At 37.2% G+C, this 21,991-nt stretch overlaps 1 protein-coding gene across 2 annotated transcripts in view; it reads right to left on the bottom strand.

Annotated features, from left to right (window-relative positions):
* rbbp8l (retinoblastoma binding protein 8-like) overlaps positions 1-21,281 on the bottom strand; it is an 81,571-nt gene extending 60,290 nt beyond the window's left edge. The window contains exon 1 of one of the 2 annotated variants that reach the window (XM_028811572.2): positions 21,070-21,281. The gene's annotated coding sequence lies outside the window, so the exon portion shown is untranslated. The remainder of the gene's footprint in view (positions 1-21,069) is intronic. The other variant, XM_028811573.2, reaches the window with a different exon arrangement.
* Positions 21,282-21,991: the final 710 nt, after the last annotated feature.

The following is a 21,991-nucleotide window of genomic DNA, read 5'->3' as shown; positions in this document are numbered from 1 at the left end:
GCCATACATGTATATATATATATATAGATGCAAAAATATCTGTGATTGAAAAGTGGTCTCTTCCTAATCCACAGAGGAAAACAAGAGCAGTAGCTTAACAGCTAATAAAGATGACGTGAAAAGTTAAAACAATGCCTTGAGAAGAAGATAAAGCAAGTTTTTTTTTTCTAGTTTATCTTTCAAAAGAAACATGTGAATACTAGTGACAATGTAACCGTAGGTATTTCACATGCCACATTGCACCTGACATGGGAGGAGTAAATCATCATCTACCGAAGGCAAACTGGAATGACCAGAACTAGTCTTTCAGGATACGGTGCCTAAGGCCTTTTTTTTATAACAAGAAAGGAGGAAAGGTTGTACTGTTTTGAAGAAGTGGTATTGCAAAAGATTTTTGTTTATTCCTGTTATTGACCTTAAGCTGCTAGCCCTTCAGACTTCATCTTTGTTCCTTAAGAAGCACTTTGAAATATATGGATTTCAGCTGAAAACATAACATCCAAACCTGTGATGATTATATGGTTAATGTGTCTTTTAATCTAAAAAATGAAATCAATCCTGAAAAGTGAATATGAAAAACAAATTGCCATACTAGAAATGTCTGTATTTGACACACCCAGTTTCGTTTAGCACATTACATTCTTTAAAGGTATTTTGATGCTGCATTAACATTATAATTGTCTAGTCTTCTTGTTCATATCAGATACAGTTTGTGTAAAGCAAAAGACGAATTAAGTTATAGCACTGCAGAGTCGTGCACCTTTTTTTGAAACACTTTGATCTTAGCAGCTCCGCTGAGCAAATGAGTCAACCTCCCTGTGTACAAGTTCTAACATATATGTATGTGTAAATAACTGTATGGCATTTGTTCCTGTGTAAAGTAACTTGAGATGGAGTTGTGGATAGAAATGTGTTATATGAAGTACTGTGTTTGGGTTTACTTGATTTAACAGTTTGCAACATTTCAAATGTACTGTCAAAGCCAATTTGGCTAAAATTGTGATTTCTTAATCTGTTCTAAAATAAGCCAGGGAAAGTTATATTGTTTTTAAAGAGGCCTAGTCTGAATCTGTCTCATGTAGATTTTTATGTTGCTTCTATTTTATACCCAAGTGTTTACAGTTTACAGCTTGAAAACAATCATTTGCATTCTATGCAACACATTTGTTATATGTCTGTAAACGGCAGAAAACAAATGCCAAGCTTGTAAAAATGATTAAATAAATCGTTCAAGTAATAGCAGGGCATAGCGGCATACATTGAAAGTGCTCATATACTTTTCTATATTATATTAACTTCTTATCTCCACTTTTTCCTTTTTCCCCCTGTGGACCACTGGGGCGCGTACAGCCGTCCTAACCCGACACAGACAAGTTCCAGTCCAGCACACACATTTATTTACAGCTGGGGTGTGCTTTTGTCTGCTCCCCACAGCACAGTACATAAAGCACACTCTTTTCCTTCTCTCTTTCTCTCTGCCTCCACTCCTCTCCTCTCCCAGCAAACTTTGTCCACTTCCTCCCGACTCTGGCTCCTTGAATGAAGTGAGGTGGCTCCTTTTATTCTGCTCCTGGGAGTGCTCCAGGTGGCTCATTAATATTACCTGGAATCACTCCCAGGTGTGGTGGAAGTCAACTGTAGGGATCTGCAGCTCCCCCTGGTGGCCCCCACGGAACCCAACAGGACTGTACCAAACTCCAGCTCCCAGCATGCCACAGCCGCCCAGGAGGGCTGCCCTCTAGCATCCCTGGGGAGGTAGTGCCTCAGAATTGCTCTCTCCCCCAGTCCTTTCATTCAGCTGGCGTCCCAGCCGGGTAATGGCCAAAACTGCCCGTCACACCCCTTAAATTTGACCATTTAGTCTTTTTGAAAAATGTGGTTTATACTTGCTGCTTATTTTATATGATCAGTTAACAAAATGTTAGTCCATGACACCAAATTATAGGAGCACGTAGTCAGAAAGAAAACATTACGAACATTAAGTATATCAGAATCCTACATAATAAATTATACTTAGTCAAAATATTTAATCATTTCAGAAAATATAATTTTTTTGTTTCTTTCTTTGCACTATTGCCTATTTATTATTTTATAATTATGTCTTATTTTTACATATTATTTTATCATTGTTCCAGCAGTTTATTATCTATTTGACCTCTTGATTAAATGTACAGAATGTGTGTTAAAATAATTGGTGGCCCATATCTGCATTTGTTCTTCTCTGGATATTTTGGCATTCTGTCCACAAGCCAAAGGTGTATATACTGAAAACTTGTGTATTTTATAAAGTTTTGTTGTATTAACAGTAGATTTTCATGGTGACTTTGATCAAGCTCTTTTTATTTGTTTATTTTTTATTTACTACAAGCATAATCAAATTGGGGTGGCACTGTGGGTAGTGCTGCTGCCTCGCAGTTGGGAGATCTGGGGACCTGGGTTCGATTCCCGGGTCCTCCCTGCGTGGAGTTTGCATGTTCTCCCCGTGTCTGCGTGGGTTTCCTCCGGGCACTCCGGTTTCCTCCCACATTCCAAAGACATGCAGGTTAGGTGGATTGGCGATTCTAAATTTTCCCTAGTGTGTGCTTGGTGCGTGTTTGTGTGTGTCCTGCGGTGGGTTGGCACCCTGCCCAGGATTGTTGGCTGAGATTGGCTCCAGCAGACCCCCGTGACCCTGTGTTTGGATTCAGCGGGTTGGAAAATGGATGGATAATGAAATTGTTTTTCATTTCTCAAAGGATTTATACTTTTAAGAACAAAACAGTTTTTATTCTCTTCATGACAGAAATCCTTTAATTATTTACCCTAAGATTAAAACGATCAACATTTTACCTTTAAATTAAAGTGACTAACAAACCATAGGCTAAAAGATAAAAAATTAAATCATGTACTTCTGGTCACATTGCTCTGGTGACTTTTTTACTTATTTTTATTATTTTGAAAAGTAACTGAAGCATTTCTGAGTAGCATTAGCTTTTAAATATAAAACCTAAAAAACACTCTCTGAGATTTCCCTTTACCAGACGCATCTGTCCATCAATTCTCTGTTCTCCATTTTAAAAGCCTGGTAGTAGATCTCTACTCCATGTATCTCACATAGGAGTTTCCTAGACTTGTCACATGGAACATTATTCAGTTGAAAATGACATTTATAAACTGCTATCATGAACAGATTCATTTAGAAAATGAAGATGTTCAAATATGCTTCAGCCCTGAAATATTGATATACTGTATTAATATCTAGAGACTCAATGCACTCCATTAATAATCCTTGGCACTGTTATATTGCCACCGTCAGCTTGTGTTTTTAATACTCTCAGTACAGAGTCCCATAAACCCAAGGGAAGTTTAACATATCCTACCCACCCCGTCAGTGTTAATGTGCAGGATCTAGCAACCATCATCAGGCCATCTTATGTTTCTCCAGTGTTTTGGATCTTTAGTCTGCTGTAATTGTGCCCTATTGTTCCAATTTGACACAAATGGAGCTCTTTAGTATCATTTATTACTTTACCTTTTGTGTGTGACAAGACAGAATAAGGTATTCATTCTGATATACCTTTTCAGTACCACTGCTGTTCTTGGGTGTTAGGGCTTCCTATTAGTCTGCTTACTTTGTACTGGACATTGCATGCCTCTTTCGTAAAATATCTACAATTGTCAGACTGGTTTTCTGGAATGCGGCCATTTTTTAATACACCAGACACATGTGAAAACAACAGCAAGGATAACTGTTCTACCATATCTTACACACACTACCACATTGCATTTTAAATTAGTTAAACCCTCCTTCCAATGTGCATGCACACATGCATGCTTAATCTTTCAGTAGTTAAAAAAGTGGTTGTTTACCGTATTTACAAATTTATTTGTGAATTCCATACTTATAACTTCAACGTGTTCTTTACTTTGGCTCACTTTCCGATAGCAGTTTGCTGCCATCTGTTAAATTATTTACAGTGTATTTGCTAGCTGTATTCTATAAGTAATCATGTATTCAGTTGCACTATCATTTTTTTTACTGTACCTACCTCTTCTTTTTCATTATCCTGCTAAATCACCATCTTAATATCCTGCTTTTCATAAACTCACTCTGTGTTTCCTATTCTCTTGTGTCACCAATTGCAGTAGGCAAGATTCAAATTTGAAGCATAATTTGTCTGCTGTCTGTTCTACCAAAACATTCTACTACTTTTGAGTAGTTAGCAATGAAATTATAGATTATATACTGTTTCTCATCTGATGTTAAATGTCTGTGGTGTGCCATTTAGCTGAAAGGCATAAAAGCACAGTATTAACTTTTATACATGCATCAATTTGAGGCAAAGCCAATCCCAGAAGTAAGAGAGGAACATGGGACATGGGGGCTATGACATGGCATACTCATGGAATATCCAACAGGAATAATTTGGAGTTGTCAATTAACCTGGCTCTGTGATGTGGAAGGAAAGCCTGGAATGTCCTTGAAAAATAAAATGTACAAAAGAAGAGCGAGTGAACTCCACACAGACAGTTGTCAGTTAATTTAGTTCCATCACAATTTTTCAGACAACATTAGGTGTAAGGTAGGAAACTGTTTTGGTCAATTATGTCAGTAGAAGAAAAACAGGCTTAGAAAACTGATAGATAATAATAATAATAATAATAATAATAATAATAATAATAATAATAATAAGAGGGATGAGGGAAGTCTGGGCATCTCTGCTCAAGCTGCTGCCCCCGTGACCCGCCCTCGGATAAGCGGAAGAGGATGGATGGATGGATGGATGGATAATAATAATAATAATAATAATAATAATAATAATAATAATTAGATATTGCAATTTGAGTGTGGGGCGGCACGGTGGCACAGTGGGTAGCACTGCTGCCCTCGCAGTTAGGAGACCCGGGTTTGTTTCCCGTGTCCTCCCTGCGTGGAGTTTGCATGTTCTCCCTGTGTCTTTGTGGGTTTCCTCACACAGTTCAAAGACATGCAGCTTAGGTGCATTGGCGACCCTAAATTGTCCCTAGTGTGTGCTTGGTGTGTGTGTGCACACAATGCAGTGGGCTGGCGCCCTGCCCAAGGTTTGTTTCCTGCCTTGTGCCCTGTATTGGCTGGGATTGGCTCTAGCAGACCCCCGTGACCCTGTAGTTAGGATATAGCGGGTTGGATAATGGATGGATGAATTATAGTGTGTTCATAAATCTGTAAATCCTTTCAAAGGTGCATTATGTCACAATATATATTGTTCCCAACACCCTTTATTGAATCAAATATTCATTTTGAAAAGAGTTTAACAGCCCCAACAAGTCAGTATGTGACGCAGACAGTTTGCTGATTACAGAAAAATACTAACAAGTAGCTGCATGTTGCACATATCTCAATAATGGGTCTGAGACACAGCTAGCGCAAAGATTTTAATTTACTCAGTTATAGAATAGTTTGCCAAACAAAAAATGAAATCTACTGTAGTGTTGAAACTTAAGGAAATGAAGCAGCCTTTTTTCCCAAAAGATATAATTCCTTTTATTACAAATTTTCCAGCGTTAACAGATAAATAGCAGTGGTATACAGTATTGCAAATAGTAATCCAATTTATAAAACTACTTTACCCGTAGCAGATTACTAGCAAGTTAAACTCAGAATTATCAAATACAGGTCACAAGTTCATTTCTGAATTAGGCGCTTGTTCAAGGAAGGGCATTTATACACATGCATGTTGCAGCCTTACTATAAGGGACTTTCCATGAGCATGGAGCATGTCAAACTCCCTCCTGACAAGCCCCCACAACCCAAGAAAATGGGAGCAAACTACATGTTTTTGCATTTTTAAGTGCTACTAAAATTGATTTAGTTAGGGTGGAGCTTGGTGTCTGTCTGTTGGCTTATGTAAATGAGACTTTGACTTTCCCAAGATCTGCAGGCCTCAGGGTATTTATTTCTATCTGAAATGCACATAAAATGTAATTTTTGTTTATTTCTTAGGTCTTGTGAATTTTGAGAACATTAATAACATATGCTTAAAAAGTTACATTTATATGTATGTACTTATATAGAGGTCCCTGTGCTCTTAAACTGGAATAAACGTGTCTGGAAAACTAATGAATAAATATGGAAATATATGTTATTGTGAATATTGTTAATCTGATTAAATCTGTATATGTATATCATGTTTTAAGAATGCATACTGAGAAAGGTGCTATAAAAAGGAACTGAATGGGATTTTAAAAATTTTGTTGTTTCAATAGCTATTATCTTTAAGGTCATATGGAGCTCTGTCTTTAAAAGAGATTCTCCAGCCTCCCTACACAACCAAGTTCAATCATCAACAAAGATGGCAAAAACTGTTCAGTATGCATAATTATTTTAATGATATCTCAGCTTCTTTTCAATTATATTTCTTGAGACAGATGGCCAACAAGAAGTCTGTGCATATGGTAGGGATGGTGCGTATTCACTTCGGTTTTCATCCCTTTCTAAAATTATTGAGAGCTTCTATGTGACAGTGTTGAATTTCTACTAAGCTTTGCCTGAAGCATGTGCTTTTTCTTCCTAATAGATTCATAAATAGTGTGCTTTCACTGTGTACTCACAAGCATCCAATGGTACACTTTTAATGTGCACTTTTCTGTTAAAGTGATGCCCACTCCTGCAGGAGTGCCTAAACACTAAATGAATGGCTAAGCCAATATCACATTACACAATGTTTCCAGCAATATCCAGGCTTAGCCCTAATTTAAGCCTTAATAAGCTTAACAAGTTGTGGTGAGTTGCATCTCGCCCCTGTGAACACCAATAATGTAGTCTGACATTCTAGGCAACTACATCATTGCACTCTGCAAGTCTCAATGACAAAATCAGACAGGTTTGATTTGGTCTTAAGTCGTAGGGGCAGCTCCTGTGCATGTATGAGAGCTGAAAACCAAAGAGTGCTTAGCTGTAATTGCAACGCTTTCAGTGCATCTGCAAGGAAAGAAGAAAGTGGGTGTTTAGGACTACAAAAACAGAAGACGGGTTTGTCTCCCTGATGTCTCATATTTGTTGCACCACAACAGAATAGAAAAAGATGAGCCATACCTGTAAATCAGTCATAGAGCCACCAGCGCTATCTGAAAACTCATCACAGGCTACCATTTCCTCCACACATCCACATTTTCTCACACTGGTACAGTTAAGAGTTGTCAGTGATTTGAAAATCATGACTTTGAACTGTGGGAAGAAACACATGTTCATGTGGAGCAAAAATGTAAATTCCAAACAGAAGAAAATCTGTGAGACTGCACTGCTACAGACTGCATGTCTGTGCCACCCTTTATTAAGTGTGTTTGGGCAAATCATAGCCAATGAATGAATTAATACAGAAGTCAGACAGAGAAGTTTACAGAGAGTATAGCACCTGAGCTATGGCCTGCACCCTACCTGACAGTGAAACTCCATTAGAAAAGTTTCAATTGGACAAATGTTGTAAAAAACTAACACTGAGTTTAACCTAAAGTTGTCTGAAACAAAGCATGGCATGAATACTGTAGGTTTGCTGACAAAAATGAACTGTAGCTTTTATGAATATTCATTTACTACTGTGGAAAAAAGTAAAGATTCAAAGATTACCATGGGGCAAAATATAGCATCAGCAGTAACTGGAAATATCACAATAATTTTATTATTATGGTGATTTTATAAATCACATAAAAATTAGTATAATACAATCTCTCTATTATAAAAGAAAATCTTGAGACAAGACTATTGTCAAGAGATTTTTTCAAGTCCCGCCATCCTCTCAACCATTTTCAACCACGCCCACAGTCTTCTCACTTCTCATTCGTGTGAATGCTTTTGTCAGACACAGTTCCTGCGCTCTCAGCTCTTATAGATTTTTTACGTTTTCCTCACTTTAAGTTCCCAATAAAAGAAGACTTATTGAAGAATTTCATACCGAAGGGTTATCAACAGAAGAAATGAGTACATGAACAATCCTAGCAGAAAGAAATGATGAAGTCAAATGAATTAACATGAAAATTGTGGATAGGTTACACGGCAAATTGGTTAAATGTGTATCAATAGACTATGCTGAAACAGTTGGTGGTGATGGTCAGGAAGATGAAAATATCAACTTACAATGAATATCTGTTGTAGAATATCTACAACCGTTAACACCGTCTGGTCTTCCACCGGCTGAATTACTGTTGAAAGAAGGATGTATCATAATGTTATTGCGTAATTTATGTATGAGTGATGGGCTATGCAATGGAACAAGATTAGTTGTATTCAAAATTGGTTGAACAATTCTGACATGTAAAATTTTAACAGGCAACAAGAAAGGTAATGTAGTATATCTTCCTCGGATAACATTAGACACCAAAGGAGATCTTGATATGTCATTCGTATTAAAACGTTTACAGTTTCCCATTAGAATAGCTTTTGCTATAACAATTAGCAAATCAGAGGGACAAACATTCGAAAAAGTCAGTTTATTTATTAGAGAGAAAGAAACAATACTCACTCACAGGCAGTTATATATTGCGTTGTCATGATGTAAGTCCAAACATGGAATCAAAATTCAATGTGATATTGACGAAAAGCTAATTCAAAAAATTATTTTTACTGAAGTTTTACAGTAAAAGTGTAAGTTTAAAAAGTATTTCTGTGTTAATTTCAAAGCCAAACAGAACGAAAACATATAACGCAACAAATACCTCTAATGCAACATGAAACATAATTTTCTTTCAATTGCTTATGTTTTACTATTTTTTACTATGGTTAACTATTTGCTGTAATGTAAAATAGTCTATTATGCATATGTAACAATTCCCATGAAAATAACAATCTGTTTATATTGTACATCTGCTTCCCCATACATTAGTGGCAGATCTGCAAATTGGCTAGAGCCCCCTAGTTTAAAAAAAATGAAATTAATGCTAAATTCAAAATATTTATGTTTCATATCAACGTCCTTTCCCTAACCAATTCGAAAAGATCTGCTAACCACGAGACTGGCATGATGTTATCTCATATTTATTTATATCAAAAGAGTTAAAGAGTGTAATATCACATTAGTGGCAAAAATCTATTTTTCATAGATGACACCCTATTCAGAGTTTATTCCTGCCTTGCATCCTATGCTAAGTGGAATAGGCTACAGCAGACCCTCAGAACCCTGTTCAGGACTATGTAGGTCTGAAAATGAGTGACTAATACAGACAGCTGTTACATGTCATATCATATTAGGAACAGAAAGCCTGCAGATTTTTCATTCAGTAATGAAGAATAGTCATGTTGCTGGCACACATAGTCCATAGATAAGGGCTGTCAAGGTTTCAGGAAGCCTGATTGTAGGTTTTGATTCCAATCATACCCTTAAAAAGAAGCCATTTCGCACCTTTAGTTGACCTCGGTTGATGTAATTAAGCCTTTCATTTCCCTGTTTCCACGTTTGTGGGTTAAAAATTCCTCTCAGCTTAGCATTTTAAATGAAGTTGAAAAAGTATCCTGTTTCCAAAGTGCTGCTTCAGATAAGAAACACACTGAAACATGTGATTAAATGTACAGATTAACTGACAAGAAATTAAGGAATCATATCAGAAAGAAAACTAGCAGCATTGTAGCCATGACCATGTTTTATGTTTCCACTGGAAAGCAGTGTAAATATTATTTAAATTTCCATAAAATATTACAAAAAAGTTTCCTTAAATATAAATTAAAGCATGCAAGGCAAGAATAATAATGAGGAGTAGCACAAATATTCAGACAAACAGAAGAACAACAAATCATGACACCTCTCTGACTGTTTGTATACTTACTGGTTTACTTGTCTAATTAGTGGGGTGGGTTGTGCACTTAGTACGAATACAAGCACTCCTCACTCAGACTTCCCAAACAACTCTCTGTGATCCTTCAGCCTCTCCTTCTCCTACCAGTCGAGTTACCAGTTAAGTCACTTCCCTACTCCAGGTCACTACCTCAGTAGCTAGAAAGAGTATTTTAATCCCAGTCAGCGGCCATTTCCTGGGTGAATTCTGTAATTATTTCCAATGGTCAAGAGCACTCTCTAAAATTCTGCTGTCTGTCCACCTAGAGCTCCCTGTGCTAGCCTACAACCTCTAGTTCCAACTTACATTTAAGGAACCAGCAACCACCATGTAGCTTGTCCTCTATAATATGCAGTAGGAGTCTATACTTACTATAGTGGACTTCAAAGTTGGATTTTATCAGTATGAAGAACTTGTACCAAATCTTCTTTACAATATAGCCATTCTCTGTACAACTAAAGCAACTACTTCTGGTCTCACCCTTAACTCTCATCCTGCACATACTTTCTGTATTAATACGTATTTACAGTATTCAAGTGGTACTGCGCAAACTGTACATAAGATTCAGAATGAATTCACCTTGATTCTGTGATGCCATAAGGAGGTCGACGAGAACTGAATACAACAATATGAACAACATGGTCTCCCTGGAAGACCTTTTTGAACTTTTTCGAAAACCTCATTAACTGCTTTTTTTGTAGAGGGTGTCCAGCAATCTACTAAGATAGCAGAGGAAGCTGTTTGTTTAATGTTTCAGACAGTATTTTTGATCTGTTAACATCAAGAACTTCACTAAGCCTCTTGTATTCCATTCAGGATCTCATCCCTGGGTCCGGGTATTTTTCCTTTATTTTTGTTTTTTGTTTTGATGTTATTTTGTATATTGTGTTATTAATTCTGTTGTTTTTGTGAAGTTCTTTCTGTGTTTTATTTATTTTACATTTTGTTTATTAGTTCTGCAATTTTATATATTTTTTTCGTTCCTCCTCTGTTCCCTTTATGCAGAGTCCAAGGGGCAGAGTCACCAAATGATTAGCCCAGCAGAATATATGGAGAAAAAATTGCTCTGCTGATCTGGCACTGTTATTGATTCGTGCTGTTTGATTTCTGCTTCTTTCTAGTTTTGGATATTCTGCTGTTGCTGAAAGTACTATTTCTAGATTGTGGTTATTGGAATTTGTTCACTTTTAGATTTTCCTTTTAGGCTGTAGTTTTGCTCCTTTCTTTTTTTTTCTTCCTTTTTGAATTATTTTGATAAAAAATAATAAAGGAACTATACTTTTTGTTTAAACTCTAAAGCCTTTGCCCCATTCTTGGGCCTGTGTAGGCCTTATGTCTGCCTTTTGAGTATGATGCAAACTGTTTGTGATGGTAAGACCTGGCCTTTATATGCAGACTTGTTGTAAGGGCAGGTCTGGCTGTGGATTTTAGAGGCCTGCACCTTTTTGATATTTTCAGTGCTATATGTATCTTTTTTAAGTTACACCTTCAATTATGTTTATATAAGCAGTATATGTATGCCTTTAAATTTTTTTCTGATTGTTCAGTACAGAAATTACCTTTATCCACTTGTCTCATGTCTATTGTATATGTATGTGTTTATATGTTTAATTATTTACTACTAGACAAAGAGCCCATTTCGACAACGTAAGATGAAACGGGCACGGGTTTGTGTCAGCAGTGTATGAAGAACAAATGATAAGTAACGAAGAAGTTGTTTTGTAATGATTGTAGTCTGCTTTACTCATTACTGTACAGGCTTGTACTGTTAGTTGATGAATTTTCCAGGCCTATAGTATAATATTGAATGATGAATGTTCCAGTACAATATGGAATAGTAATAAGTATAAGCATCACAAACCTGATATAGGTGTATTGAATGAATGCGTAATTGAATCAGAATGCGTAATTAGGCCTTGAGCTGTAGTCGAAATCGCCTTTCAGGCCTCTAGAGCTTTAATCGAAGTCGCCTTTCTCTTTGAATTTTTGCGGCTGTAAATCCGCCGCCTGCTGCAATGTTGGGGTTGGATGTTGGTCTCGTAAGGTTTTTCGGGCAGCCGCGCAGAAGGCGACTGCGCATTCGGCTTCGGACGTGCGCAGAAGGCGACTGCGCATTCGGGTTCAGACGGACGTGAGTGAGTGAGTAAGAGAGGAGGCAGGCGAATTATGTATTAATACTAGACAAAAAGCCCGTTTCGACAACGTAAGATGAAACGGGCACGAGTTTGTGTCAGCAGTGTATGAAGAACAAATGATAAGTAAGAAATAAATAAGAAAGTGATGTAAGTAATGATAATTAACTAAGAGGTTTGGGATATGTATGACTTTATCACTGCGAAAAATACTGTACACTTAAAAAATACATGCTATCTATGACGTTTTTTGTTTGTATACTAGAGGCCTGTCAGTATGCAACTAAAGTTGTAAAATCTCTCTGTAGACTACATTTTTTGTGAAGACACTCTCACTGTTTGGTAGTAATTTCCCTTGATGTGGCCCATCTTTAACTTGCACCTTCACATCACTCGCCCTTCTGACTCTTGAAAAAGCCACATACAATTGACCATGGCTGAAAACGGGTTCGGCAAGGAATATTCCTACCATGTCAAATGTTTGTCCTTGTGACTTGTTTATAGTCATGGCGAATGCTAGTTTGACAGGGAATGACCTTTGAATTTGGAAACACATGTAGTCTTTAAGCTTAATTTATTTTGTGTCATGTGCATAAAAATTGCTATATTTTATAATTATGTAGGCCTATGGCAGTAAAAGGGAAAAAATGAGAAATACAAATCAACGAAAAGTAGAAGAAGAAACGAAGAAGTTTTTTTGTAATGAGTTTAGTCCTCTTTACTCATTACTGTACAGGTTTGTACTGTTAGTTGATGAATTTTCCAGGCCTATAGTATAATATTGAATGATGAATGTTCCAGTAAAATATGGAATAGTAATAAGTATAAGCACCACAAACCTGATATAGGTGTATTGAATGAATGCGTAATTGAATCAGAATGCGTAATTAGGCCTCGAGCTGTAGTCGAAATCGCCTTTCAGGCCTCTAGAGCTTTAATCGAAGTCGCCTTTCTCTTTGAATTTTTGCGGCCGTTGGCACCAAGTTGCGAGAATAAGCAGTTTTGAAAGGGCGAGGATGCAAGGGGCATTAAAATCACTCCAGATGGTGTGGTGAACATTCAGTGCTTGGTGCGAATAGGCCAGCAGCGTTTTATTTTACTCAGATCTCAGCAGCAGCGCACGACAATGCGTACCGCGCCACCTGTGGAGATTTGTATGTGGCTTAGAATGTGTACCTCGCTTCGCACACATCAACATCTGCGGACGACGGTAGTGTAATGATCGTGATGGCTGTGGAGTCATTCCTGCCACTGAAAGTACTTAATAATAATATGTTCTTTCGTATTATTTTGAGTGTGAGGGTTGGCTGTGATCGGGGCTAATATCCTACGCCTGTGCGGAAGGATTTGGGATTTCAGAATAATAATTCCGAAATGCATTGGCTAAATCCGCCGCCTGCCACAATGTTGGGGTTGGATTTCGGTCTTGTAAGGTTTTTCGGGCAGCTGCGCAGAAGGCGACTGCGCATTTGGCTTCGGACGTGCGTAGAAGGCGACTGCGCATTCGGCTTTGGACGGACGTGAGTGAGTGAGGAGGCAGGCGAATTATGTATTAAGATATATACAGTACATTCACACACCACTTTATTAGATACACCTGTTTAACACAAATATCTAATCAGCTAATCACATGACAGCAACTCAATGCATTTAGGCATGTAGAGATTGTCAAGATGACCTGCTGAAGTTCAAATCGAGCATCAGAATGAGAATGTGGCATGGTTGTTGGGATCAGAAGCTGTTGATCCTGGGATTTTCATGCACAACCATCTCTAGGGTTTACCCAGAAAAAAAGCCTTATTGATGCCAGAGCTTCGAGGAGAATGGCCAGACTGGTTCAAGCTGATAGAAAGGCAACAGTAACTCAAATAACCACTCATTACAACTGAGGTATGCACAACAGCATCTTTGAATGCACAACACGTCCAACCTTAAATCAGATGGGCTACAGCAGGAGGGAACCACACTGAGTGCCACTCCTGTCTGCTAAGACAGGCAACTGAGGCTACAATTTCCATGGGCTTACCAAAATTGGACAACAGAAGATTGGAAAACTATTGCCAGGTCTGAAAAATCTCGATTTCTGCTGTGACATTCAGATAGTAGGGTCAGAATTTAGCATCAACAACATGAAAGCATGAATCCATCCTGCTTTGTATCAATGGTTCAGGCTGGTGGTGATGGTGTAATGGTGTGGGGGATATTTTCTTGGTACACTTTGGGCCCTTTAGTACCAACTGAGCATTGTTTAAATGTCACACCCTACCCGAGTACTGTTACTGATAATTTCCATCGCTTTATGACTGCAGTGTGCCCATGTTCTGATTGCTACTTCCAGCAGGATAACACGCCATATCACAAAGCTCAAATCATCTAAAACTGATTTGTTGAACATAATGATGAGTTCACTGTACTCAAATGACCTCCACAGTCACCAGATCTCAATTCAATCTCAATTCTCATTTCTGAAGCCAAAAGGGGGTCCAACCCAGTACCAGCAAATTGTACCTAATAAAGAGGCCAGTGAGTGAATATTGTGATTGGCATTCTTTGTTTAATTTTTACTTATATTGTGCTGCCTACATCCTTTTTTTTAACTGCTTTACAGAATTTTTGAAGCATGGACTTTGTTTCAGTTTCACGTGTTTATTTGTTTTGAAACATCTAAAATATTTTTGCAACACCATTTTATTTGCTACCGCCTTGCCATTTTTTGGTGTTTGTGTTTAGTTGTTTCTTTGTGATTGCTAGAAGAGATGACCAAGTTCATGCTGTGTGTGACGTTGTGGGTCAGCAGTTTGCAGATATAAAAGTAAAAAAACTATTGTGTGGATTTTTTTAATAGTGCTTTAAGATTAGGACTAGGTTCTGTTTCTTTGACTACAAGTTTAGGTTTTCCTTTTGGCTTTGATGCTAAATTTAAATTGATTAATTATTTTTGATCTCTACCTTATATACAATGTGATTATTTGGGAAACCAGTTGGCAAACATCTGCCACAACCCCTCAGTTCTGAGAAGCAGATCATAGACATGTTACTCAGTACCTGCCAAATAATACAAAGAGTACACGACACGTGTTTCGCCCTAATTGGAACCAATCAGGCGTACGCACTTTTTGCTTCCCTTTTCAGGGATCAAACCTTGGACATAATATATATATATATATATATATTGCATTGTATATTTATTTATGTATAGATATGGTATGTATGTACTATATGAGAATAAAAATGCTTTGACAAGAACAGACCAACATAGCTTTAATTCCTATTTACATATGTATATTGTGATTGGTTGACTACTTGGCAGGTGTTTGCCAGAAACAAGTTGTGGAAGGTGGAAGCACATTAATTTTTACTGAACTTAGAAGTGACTCTGGGCATTGTCCAAGAAGCACCCCCTTTGATATATTTACTGTATAGGTTACTTTGTGACACTGGCCCCTTGAACATGAAATTGGAAGATGAGTAGGGGCAAAAATGAACTGAAGTTTGGCTGGCAGTGATTTAGTGCCATCCTTAGTTAGGCCTAGAGGAGAGGTGTGGTTTGTTTTTCTGTTTATTAACTGGGTACCTGATCATCCTTTGAGCATCCATCTCTTTGCATTTTGCTTATGTTTGATAAAAATTTGGATTTTAAATTATAATTATATATATGGCTAGTACTATTTTTGCCATGTTACAAATCAGGCTGCATTTTAAATATTCACCAATGTTTGTTATTGGTGGAGCACAGGTATATTAAATGACTAGCCTGGGGTCATCCAATGAGGAAATAGGAATTTTATTGGCAACCTTATGATTTAAAGTTCATTGACTTAGCTGCTACATCATACTGCCACATTATTTCAGGTTCAGGTGGCACATAGAGGTGCCCTTCATCACTTTACTTTTTGTTCTACATCTGAAGTTTATACTTCTTTGAACTCATATTAACTCTTTCAGGGCTGATGTTGACTTTTGTCAAAATTCAGGGGTAGAGGATAGTAAATCAGCCGTAAACGATGACAAAACTCACCGTTATGTTTTAGTTCAACTCTCTTTGCTAGAAGGAAAGTTAGCTTTGTTGATTTGATCTCAATTCTCTTCGCATGCGTGAGTAGTGAAGAGCAAACAACCTCTAACATGGCATCGACATCTGACGAGAGACCAAAGCGAATGCACAAAGCAAAACACTCCGTGGACAACATTTTGTGTATTATTATTACCAAATTGGACTCTGACTTGCCGGACTTCAATTTTGATGCAAGTGATCTGAAGATGGAGACTGAAAACGAAAGTGAAGTACCGGCTTCAGCTGATCGGCCCCCAGTTGATTGTGGTGTTGAACCCGCTTGTGTAGCCGATGCACCAAGGGCAACGTTCGCCTGGGAGGACCGCCATTTATGATGGCAAGAGGTACCAAACAGATTGAGTAGCACTGCTTTGTGAAGACAGGCCAGGCAGCCGGCCTGCCACGCATTCCTAGCAGCCATCGTGCTGCCCCTACACAACCACCATAGACGCTGAACAGGACCCGACAGTAGCAACAGCAACAGACATTTTATGTTGATTTACATGCGAAACCTTTGCTTTGTGTGCTTTTCAGAAAACAGAGTTGCCTGCAAAAAATATTCAGCCCTCAAAGAGTTAATAATAAAATCATCCTTTATTGAACCCACTTGGCACAATACATAGTCACATAAATCTATATCTTATCTTAACAGCATTGGAAATAAGGTGGGATTCAGCCCTGGAGGATGAGTGCACACTCACACAGGCCAGGTTCGAGATGCTAATTATTTGAACACACAGGTCTTTGGGTGTAAGCCAGACTAATCTGAACTCTGAACTCTACACAGAAAGAAGCTGAACTCTACTATTGTGACAACCGCAAAACAGTTAAAACTATCTATCTATCTATCTATCTATCTATCTATCTATCTATCTATCTATCTATCTATCTATCTATCTATCTATCTATCTATCTATCTATCTATCTATAATCACATTATTCAAGTAATATGGTATGATTTTTTTTATAATAATATAATAATTTATAATAATATAATAATGTGAACAAAAAGCAACACAACACTTTGCAACTGAAAATATTTCATTAATAGAATGGATTGAGAGAGCAGCAGAATTACAGTATAACCTGATAGATTGTGAATTTAGCAAATGGTTCACCCATATTGATTTGTATTATAACAAAGAACTATTTCAGCAATGCAGCTAATTTATGTGTTCTGCCCTGAGAAACAAAGATGCATTAAAAAAGTAAATTGCTAACATTCACTAGGCTGCTAGACAAGCTGCTTAATGAACGTACAGTAGAAAATGCTTTTGAAAGAAGTGCTTGTGCTAATTTCCTCCTCACAAGGCTGAAAATGTATTGTTCATTTAAAAAGGTAATAAATGTATATCAAGTTTCACCTTTACTAAACACAAAAATGCTGCACACATTCTTGTGTATACATTTTAAATTGTCATACAAGAAAGAAGTTTATATTGAAATAAGTGTTCATTCAACAAAAGGTTTTTGTATTTACATTTAATATTATATTGTAGTGAGATACCAGGTGAGGCAAAGCTTACATGACCTTTTATAGGTCTTCTAAATATTCTTTCTTTTGTGTAGATAAGGCATTGTACTTTTATGAATAGTAAGGCACTGCATAAAATAAAGTTTGTTTCCTTGTCTTTTTCTTGTTTTCTGATTACATCTTGCTTGAAGAAGGGGCCTGAGTTGCCTCAAAAGCTTGCATATTGTAATCTTTTTAGTCAGCCAATAAAAGGAGTCATTTTGCTTGACTTCTTATTGCCTTGACTCTGTAATATGTATGTCTTTGTTATGTCCTTCCTATCTGTTGCTCTGACACCCAGCTGATGGACTGCTTTCTTCAAGCTGACTTTTATGAATCACTCCAGTCCTGCACTGGTCTCTTCAGCACCAAAAAGAGGGACATCAGATTTTTGACTTGCTGGCCTAGCAAAGGACCCTGGTTAAACATTTTAGAACAGCCACTTCCACCCTTCATTAACTGAACTTAACCTAAGACAAACATGGTTTAATCTTTTTAGAAAAGCACACCTTTTTATGTAAGTGGGACACAGCTAGAGCTACACTGTGAGTTAGGATGTGGACAGAACCTGCAGCTTAAAGATCTCCAGTCTGACTCTACAAAAACTAGCCAGTAGCACCTGGTCTATCATTTAAGTCATAATGCGGCATCTGCAGTGCGTATGAGGAAGTCCATCACATATGTTTAAAATGTATGCAACAAACTTTTCTCTACACAATTACAGAAGTCTCCATAATTGTCATTAGACTTTAGAGTTTTTTTAAAAAAGTTTGGTCACCTGAGACTGACTTTAGCTCTGGGCTTTGTAGTTTTTCCAGAAAATAAGTTCGGCTGAAGGGCCATAAACAGCAGCATGTAAGCCACCATACAGTGCTTGTCTGTTCCTTTAATACATTGCAATATATGCAGCTGTGAATGTTACAGTTTAATAAAAGAGAATGTAAAAAGAGGCAATTATCTAAAAACAAAAGACATTATAAAGACATTATCTATACACAAATTACATTGGGATTTCTCCAGGATATGTTTCTCCCTCTGCGGTGGGCTGGCACCTTGCCCGGGGTTTGTTTCCTGCCTTGTGCCCTGTGTTGGCTGGGATTGGCTCCAGCAGACCCCCGTGACCCTGTAGTTAGGATATAGCAGGTTGGATAATGGATGGAAGGATGGATGTTTCTCCCTTGCAAATACTGCAGAGGGGTTAGACTCCAGCATCATGAATACAACTAATCAGTTTCCAAATAAATAAATGGCTGAATTAAAAAAAAAATCACATTGCTAAAGTAAAAATAATGTTAAGGGTTGCCATAGTTCTTAGGACTTTGGCACATTTTTCAACTTGGAAAGTGTCTTCATAAAGCATGAAGACTCTTGTGCGTCACTGAAGGTATGGTGGATTTGTCAAGTGTTCCAAAAATATGTCTGCCAGGTTCATTGGCCCAGTTTATGTGGTTGTGTCCCTAAGACCGACTGCTCTCTCCTTCGGAGTTACTGTATTTTCTGCCTTTGTGTTTGTTTGTGGGTGGTTGATTTTTTTGTTTGTTATAATAGTTCAATATTTCTTGAGTTGTTCTAAAGGTTTGTAAGAATAAAAGTACTATCTATGTATCTGTCTAACTTGTTAGGATCTTTGTGATGTTATAACAGGAAAAGTGGATGGATGACATTTTTGATTGTGCGTTCTTAATCTATTTGCATAAGAATGATATTTTGTTTAAACCTCCAATGATTTTTAATGTCAATGTATTAAATTCAATTGCTGAAATTGTTTTAGAATGAGATTTTCATTTACTAAAGAATCATAACATAATTCACAAATTTGAGCACCTCTATTTTACAACACACATTTCTATAATGATTACCATACCCAGGGAGGTGCTTTACTAACATAGTGCAGTAGAAAAGCTGGTTACATATATATATATATATTTTATGATTAATGACACAAACAGGTTAAGTGAATTAGTCAAGGCAACCGATTGGTGGTTAAGGCTATGGACTTCAAGCCCTGAGGTCTGCAGATTCAAATCCTGTTATTGACAATGTGTGACAATTAGCAAGTCACTTCACCTGTCTGTGCTGCAACTAGAAAATAACAAAAGAAACCTAACCAATTATATCTTAAATGATGTAAGTCACCATAGATAAAGTGATGTTCTAACCTGCTTAGTCCAGAACAGGGTCATGGGGTGTGCTATAGAATGTATCCCAGCAAGCATAGGGTGCAAGGCAGGAACAAACCCTGGACAGTGTGCCAGTCCATCACAGGGCGAATACACAGACTCCCACACCCTCCAACCACACACTTGGACCAATTTAGTATTACCAATCCACCAAACCTGCATGTCTTTGGACTTTGGGAGGAAACCCACACAGACATGCGGAGAACATGAAAACTCCACGCAGGGAGGTCCCTGGTCTCTTCACTGCAAGGCAGCAGCTCTAGCTCTACCACTGTGCTCCCAGACTGTCCCACAGCCAAATAAGTAAATATTAAATTCATTATCTAGTGGTGACAAATATCATGAAGTGCTAATACATATATGTGTTAACATACACAGCATCAGATTTTATGGACTATTTTGTAACTGAAATCTTTTGTGATTACAATGAAACTGGTCTATTTATAAATTGTAATTAAATATTTGTAAGTACAACTCAAAATTGAATCTGCATTGTAATCTAGAATTAGAACTAGAATAGAGGATATTACTTATTTGACAATCAATAAATGAATTTAAATAAATAAATATAAAATTTAAAATAAATTTGTGAATTTCCCCTTGGGATTAATAAAGTATCTATCTATCTATCTATCTATCTATCTATCTATCTATCTATCTATCTATCTATCTATCTATCTATCTATCTGTACACGATAAATTGTATCTATATTTCAAACATTAGCTAAATCAAGTCATAATTGCAATACAGACTCACTTTAGTGTGATCTGTTGGAAAAATGTTATTTATTCTTCTCTGGTACATTATAAATTAGGGAAATATATTTTCTAGATTAATGTTTAATCTGTATTCTGTTAAATCAGTAAGTATGAACGTTACTGTTCATCCTAAAATTTAATGTAGCTAACATGTTGCCTATGTTTATGAAGATTAATCTTTTAATATAGTATTAAAGCAAAATTGTGTTGAATGAACTAAAACTGGAAAACTGAATGAACCAGTGTTAGCAGTTAAAGTACAGTATATAACACAAGCAAGGACAGATAACATTGTTAAGATATTTGGGTTACATAAGAACAGACATTGTATCAAAATGTTCAGAATTTGATTTGAAAGAAAGACATCTTTCTGTGTGACGTGTTTCTAAATGTAAAAGTAGAAGTACCCGATGTGTTGATTAACACATGCAAGTAAGAATGTCAACGTACTCTGTAGAATTATCACCCTATAACCCTATATATTTAGTAAATTAAAATGTCTTTGTAAATGTTAAGTGAAACCATATCCATATTTTTTCCATATTTTGAAACAAATGTTTACATTGCAGCCACAGATCCGTGACTGCAGGCTACTCAGATGAATTAAGAACACTTTAAAGCCATATAGACGAACTGCTTGTTACTTACTGAAACTTTCTTGCTTGAATTACATTCACCCAGTGGCACAATTCCTGATTCAATTGAGACTATGCCACATTTTCCAGAAGGAGAGGTGTTTTCGGAGCTGGAAAAAATTCATAAGCGCTGAGATGAAGGCGACAGCCATTCAGATGAGCAAGTTGTAGAAAATGAACTAGCTACTCTGACAAACTTGCCAGAGCAGTTTGTCTTTGAAACAGAAGCAATACTGAAGCAAAGCTTGTTCAAAGCTACCATACAAGTTTCCTACAAAACAGGCAGAACCGGTTCAGCTGCATGAACAAATATCATTTCTGTGCCATGGACAGGAATACCTTGTAAGCACAATTTGTGTGCACTGGGTTGTTTAAAATGACATTTTTGCTTATGAACTGGCATCTGGACAAGGCTAAGTTTCTGGCTTGTGTGTGATACTAATAGGATAGGCTTCAGCTTTCTGAGGCCCTATACAGTAAACTGATGGACTGATGGATTAATTAAGAGATTTTTCTTTTGTTGCAAAATAACTTAACACATGAGTAGAGTGACTTGTTTGTTTTTCATTCTAACAATTAATGCACTTATATTGCTTTTTCTGCTAACACCGTCAAAGGTGTGGAAATATAACAGCAGCTAGGGCTAAGCTTGGGAGAATGTGCTGGTGGAAAAATAGAATGAGTATACAAAATCAAAAAGCACACTCAACACCAACATTTTGAGATTTTAGGCAATGGTCAAGCACTGTGGAAGTGTGGTCAAGTAATGATTAGCGCTATTCCTGTATAGCTCCAGTGACTTGTTCACTTTTTAACAGGAGCATTGCCTTTGTGGAGATTACAGGGGGTACTGTTTTAAATTTTGGATTTCCCCCCACATCCCAAAAGCATGGATATTAAGGTAACTGACCAATGTTGGTATGGTTGTTGCGAAG

Source organism: Erpetoichthys calabaricus, chromosome 10, assembly GCF_900747795.2.
Source record: "Erpetoichthys calabaricus chromosome 10, fErpCal1.3, whole genome shotgun sequence".
Lineage (NCBI taxonomy): Eukaryota > Metazoa > Chordata > Cladistia > Polypteriformes > Polypteridae > Erpetoichthys > Erpetoichthys calabaricus.
The sequence above is the reverse complement of the archived record's forward strand: the minus strand, read 5'-3'. Positions and strand labels throughout refer to the sequence as shown.